Here is a 6,377-nt window from a genome sequence, read left to right on the forward strand (position 1 = left end):
CCGGAAGAGAGCAAAGGGAAGCAGACTTGGGATGAGTCTGGGAGGCCATGATGACTCTGAGTTTTGTCCCCAAAGATAGGGGAAGGCATCAGATCTTTGAGCACAAGAATGACACAATCCGATTCCCATTTTTGAAAGCCCCCTCTGGCTGCTGTGGAAAGAATAGCTGCAAGGTACAGAGACACGACTCAGCTGCCTCCCCCATCCCAACTCCCTCCTGTGAATCTCTTGAAGGTAGTTGGAGCTCTCCTGCACCTCCCTTCTGCTTTCTGGAGCACATGGGCAGCTCTTGCCCCACTCTTTATACAACAAATGCAATTAGATCTTGGATCCGATGACTGGGGAGTGGAACATGCTCTCCCGCGGGAACCTCTCTCCCGTGGCAGGTTTGGATTGTGGCACGTACCCCCATGTGCCCCAGGGGATCTTCCAAGCGGCCCCCAATCCCACGATTAGAGCAGCTTCTCCTTCAGGCCCATCACTGCCTGCTCCACGTGCCTGCTAATGGGCACCAGGTTTCTTTGGGGGTGTTGACGGGGTTCTAAAGTTAGATGGTAGGGTTGGTTTTGCAACTCTGTGAACACACCAAAAGCCCCTGGACACTTTAAATGAGAGAATGTTATGGCATCTAAAATGTATGTCAATAAAGTTGCAAAAAAATAAAAAATAAAATAAAATGCTTCTAAAAGTGTCCACCCGGGATTGCCTGGAAGCTCATGGTCACAGCAGCTTCCTGATGAGCAAGCATCGCCCTCTTGCGGTTCCTTTTGGAAGTGCTGACTTATCAAATGTGAGGGGAGGTGCCCTCTAGTGGGAGGGAAGGGGAGAGCTCACCAGGACACTGACCCCAGGTTTGCCATGTTGCTGGACTCCATTAGTGGCGGTGATCAGCCCTGTCCTGCTTCCATCTCTTCGGGTTAATTATCCCATTTAATCCTCATGACAACCTCCAAGGGTAGACAGGGTGGCTGTCTTTCTCCAGAAGAGTCCATAGAGAGGTCACATGGCCTGCCCAGTGGCTCAGTTCAGTGTTCCAAATTCCAGTGATGGAGTCACTTGGACCTGGCTTCAAACATCAGCCCCAACAGGCTGCATGACCTACGTGAGCTCCTTTCCTCCTCTGCAAAGGAAAGAGAAAATCTCAGCCTCAGATTTTGGAGTGGGGGGCGATGTTGGTACACGCTATCGTCCCAGTTAACATATACCAACATGCTAAGGCTGAGGAAGGATCATGAGCCCAGGAGTTCAAGCAATATAGCAAGACCCCCACCTCAAAATAAAAATGAAATAAACTCTTGCCCTCCTCTTTGGCAAGAGGTCACAGGAAGAATCACTGGTTCAGATGACAAGCTCGCAACTCAGTCATGAAGAGTGTGAGCTGTGTTCCCAGAATCGTCACTTGCAAACCCCAGCTCTGCCGTTTCGTGCTGTGTGACCTTGGGCAGTTCATTTGATTCTCTGGTCTTCGATTTTCTCAGCTGTAGAGCAAGCAGGAGAATAGTGCCGACTGTTATGAGAAATCAAATGCATGGGAAATCTGTGGGACAGGAGTTGACAGGGATGATCTGAGTTAGCTCTAAATATTCATAAGCCCCATTCTTCTCACCATACTCTACCGATGATATCTGGCTTGTCACAACTGTATTCCCAAAGCCTGCCACATAAATATGAATTTTTAAAGTGACCTAGGAGTTAGCCAGGCACAGTGACACTCGCCTGTAATCCCAGAGGCTCAGGAAGCTGAGGCAGGAGGATTGAAAGATCCAGGCCAGTCTGGACAACGTAGGGAGAGCCTGTTATTTATTTATAAAAAATAAAAAGGGCAGGGGATGCAGCTCAGTGGGAAAGCACCCCCGGGTTCAATGCCCAGTGCTGTAAATACAAACAAAACAGTGACCTAGGAGTTGATTCCACATGGGTGTGACCCAAAGCCTCTGTCAGGGACCCAGATATGCCCAGCGCTATCTGCCTGGACCAGCCTGGGTCGGGAATCAGGGCCCCACTGGTTATAGGACTGCTCTTCCTCACAGTTCAGTAACAATTTCTTCTTGCTGAGAAATTTCCATTTTAACAGAAGCTCCTTCGGGACCCCAAAGCCATCAGAATTCAGTAAAATGAACCTAGTGCTGTGATTTCAGATGCTGCCAATTTCAGGGACAAAGAGCGGAAGGAGGAGGGAAGGAGCCTCGGGTTCCTTAACTTCTTTCTGGCGTGAGGGGCTGTGGATCTGGGGGGCCAGCCCTGCTCGTGGGGTCTCCTAGCATCTCAGGTAGATGTCCACAACTTGCAAACCTTGCTGGATTACCACTGGCGTTACTATTTATATTTTGCAAATCTACATGCCTCAAGGTCCCGAGCAGGTGCCTGCATGTGAGCTTGTGTGCGAGTGTAGATCTGCAGAGTCAAACCCCTAACCCCGAAGCACCATGCAGCGATCCATGCCGCGGGTCTTCCTAGGATTATCATCTTCCAGCAAGAGCCCGTGTTCTCAGGAGTGTGGGCCCCATCTTAGAAAAGTGCATTGAACTTGAAGCAGGGTTACAGAATCGCCGGGCTAGGAGGGAACCTGCTGCCGTGTCGTCCCCAGTTCTAGAAGCAGCATCGGGCACACTAGAAATGCAGGCACCCTGTGAGTCAGAATTTGCATTTAAATAAGATCTCTGGGGGATTTGCTGGCACATCATAGTTCCCCAGTCATAGTTCTAGTCCCCAGCCCTTATTTGTACTGGGGGGACCAGGAGGAGTTGTCCCCAGGTCCCAGGGCCTGGCAGGAGCAGAGCCCTGAGAGGCATCCAGGCCTGCTTGTTCCCAGGCCTTGACATTGACTCGCCCTCCCTGACCTGCCCTTCCCTCCCGCCTCAGCAAAACCTCCATGTGACCTTCCAGCTCCAGCCAGCGCCACCCTCTCCATGAAGCTGCCTCAGGGGCCCCAGGACCCTGGCAGGACACAGAGAGCTGTGTGTTCTGATCCTGTCTTCAGCAGTCTACTGTCCCCGTGGGACTTTGGAAAAGAATTCCAAGCTGTCCCCGAGAGGAAGACACCTGCTGCCAAAGATCCCTAAGCCTGTCAATCAGAGTCCAGGCAGGAAACCCAAACCCAGCTCCAAGACTGGCTGGGGTTTGCATGAAGGGCTGATTGCAGAGCTGGGGACATGCGCAGTAAAGAAACCTAGCAGGACAAGCACCCAGGCTCACAGCAGCCAGGGGTCAGCAGCCACCCAGTGAAGGCAGGTGCCATGGGCCAGGGGTATGGGTGGGGCGGACACACAGCTGCACAGCTCTTTCCAGGACTCATCCAAGAGGAGTGATCAGAGAAGGTGCCCTGGCCTCTGGCCTCTTGTCATGCTGCCCTCTGGCTAAGCCCAACTATAGATGAGGAAACTGAGTCACAGAGGGCCCAAGGACACCCACGAGGGGAGTCAGAATTGCAAACTAGGCCATGGGCACCAGAGTCCATCAAGTTAAACATCAAGTTCATTCGTTCCCTCAACAATCACCTACTGTGTGCTGCTCAGCGTTCCGGGCACTGCGGGTTCCAAATTCTGGATTTTCACCCAACACTTTTGCAGTCAGAAGAAACTAACCACCATCCTTGGCAAAAGAGCGCCCTTCCTCCTGGCCACAGGAGGCGTTTCTGTTGATGCCACGGGCCATTCTTATTTATTTATTTGAATTTTTTCTTTTTTGGTGTTTCACTTTCCTTTTTCCTTTTTATTGGCATGTAACCATCTATGACAGTGAGATTTGATGTTCCATGTTTGTGCATCCACACAATGTAACTATAATTTGGTCAGTTTCATCCTGTTGAAATTTATTTCATTTATTTGGTGCTGGGTAGAACCCAGGGCTACCTTACCACTGAGGTACGTCCCCAGCCCTTTTTGTCATTCAGTTTTGAAATGGGGTCTCATTAAGTGGCTGAGACTGGCCTTGAGCGTGAGATCTTCCTGCCTCAGCCTCCTGAGTCCCTGGGATGACGGGCGCAGGCCACGGTGCCTGGCATGACAGCTGTCCCTTTTGCAGACATGGATGGACAGCCTGGTAAAGGAAAGGACCCGGGCTTTGACCAGCACTGGGGTCATGCTGCTCCCCGGGGCCTCTGCTGGGTCCTGGGTCACCAGCCATGGTCAGGCCCTGCGGGGGTGGAGGCCTGGCCTGGGCCTCAGGGGACATGGCGGGCAGCACTAAGTTCCGAAGGTCACAGCTGTGGGAAAGTCCCAGCTCTGTAAGTGGCCTTCATCTAGGGACATCCTCAAACTGCCAGGAAGGACAGTGACATTCCCACAAAGTCCCTACCCTCCAGGGGTCCTCTCTCGTACTCTCCCAGCTAGAAGGGCCCACGGAGCCACCTGCTCTGTCCAGACATTTGACATGGGAGAGCTGAGCCCCAAGGAGGAAGCCCTCTGCAGCCACACAGGGTCGTGGGACGGGGCTGGGCAGGGTGGCTTTCCCCCGTAGGCTGAGGTCCAGGGAGCAGGGCCCCGAGGCACACTGGGGCACACCTGAGCCCTTTCCTGCTCCCAGGCCTCTGTCCTTGTGGGTCGGGAACAGCTCCTCCAAGGCCAGCTCCTCCTCATCCTCAGGGACTCACTCTGCATGGGCCCCACCCAGAGAGGCCCTCCCTAACCACCATCTTGGAGTGGCATCCTGCAGCCCTGGGCTCAAGTCCCTGCTGATGACCGTAGCCTGCAGGACTTCACCCTCAGAGCCTCCCTTTCTTCATCTGAAAATGAGACTAGAATCCCCACTTAGCAGGCTGCAGGAGAGATGAGAGGTGTGTGAGGCTTAACCTGCACACAGTAGGTGCTCAATGAGCATCCACGTCCTTCTGGCTCCTGCTGACGGGGTGCAGAAGGCTCAGTCTAGGAGCAACCAGGCTGGTGGGATGGGGGTCAGGGAACAAAGGCCTCCACAAACCTCAGCCCCAGAGACAGAGGAGCAAGAGGCCCAGGTAGCTCCTTGTGCAGAACACGGAAAGTTCTGATCCTGACCCCACGGCCTTCTGTGAGCCACTGGGAAGCCACTCTGTGACTCCACCACATTCAATCTCAGACAGACACAAAGGCCTCCCAATCACAGGAAGAGGACAGACACCTCCCCTTTGGATGAAAGGAGTGTCAGAGAATTTGTGTGTGTGTGTGTGTGTGTATATATATATATTAGTTGTAGATGGACACAATATCTTTATTTATTCATTGTTATGTGGTACTGAGATTCGAACCCAGTGCCTCATGCATGCAAGGCAAGTGATTTACCACTGAGCTACAACCCCAGCCCCTGTGAGCATACTTCTAAGTGACCTCAATTACTAAAAGGCAGAAAGGGGTTAACACTCTGCTGGAAAAAGTGTAAAGGATTCTGGGACCTTTCTCTAACCCAAGGACACATGGGGGTAGTCACGGAAGACTTCCTGGTGGCAGAGGCAGAACAAAACTCACAAATATAGAGAATGCTAGGGCAAAACTCCAAAAATCAAATATAATCCCCAGGATACATTTTGTTTTCCAAAATAAAATCTCATTATCTTTACTTATTGCAAATGCAATATATGCTCAGCAAAAAGAGTTTTTAAATATCCATGATCTTACCCACCCAACCTCTCCTAGCTCCTCCCAGACTGATTTTGATCAAAGACACAGACCCTTACTATCTGGTGCCATTGGAAACTGTTGGCTCAGGAACTTCTTTCCTTATCAAGACATGCATTTATTTCTGCAGCCCCACTTTAAATGGCTGGCTCATAATTCACATAACCGAAGTCCCTTTCCTGGACACCTCAGGTTGTGTCTCACTCCCCCTGCCTATTGTCCCAACACTAGGCACCTAGTGCAGTGACCTGTTAGCACCTGACTTCATTATGTACCGAGGGACGAGTTCAAAGGCGGGATCGCTGGGTCAGAGGGCACACGGCTGTTTAAAGAGGTTTTTTGTTGGTGGTGATTTTTGTGGGCTGGGGATTCAATGTTTAAAGATTTGCCAAGTTGCATTCCGGCACGTAGCACACCGTGAGCTCCAAAAGCCTGTGCCCAGACAGGAAGCTCCCAGCGATTTTGAGTGAGCAGAGAGGCCCTCTGAGCCTTGGTCTCCGGGCCAGTACCTCCCAGCTTTCCCAGCGGACCTCTTAGGAGAGGGGCTGGGGACAGACAGGACCTCTGATGACGTGGAGTCCTGTGGGGGGGGGGGTGAGGCAGGGTCACCACTTGGGACCAGCCCATGCCTGCTTCGAAGCCCGAGCAGCAATAGCAGACGTCTAAGTGTGACCGTGACCACAACGCTCCCACGGTGTCGCAACAGGTTCCAGTCCCTGTGCCTCCCTTTCCCGCTTGCACAAGTCCGCCCTCCCTCCGGAACCGCCCCTGGCCCTCTGGCCTTGGCTA

This window comes from Marmota monax, unplaced genomic scaffold (genome assembly GCF_021218885.2).
Source record: "Marmota monax isolate L192 unplaced genomic scaffold, Marmota_monax_Labrador192_F-V1.1 WCK01_AAM20220418_F8-fsc00014, whole genome shotgun sequence".
Classification (NCBI taxonomy): Eukaryota; Metazoa; Chordata; class Mammalia; order Rodentia; family Sciuridae; genus Marmota; species Marmota monax.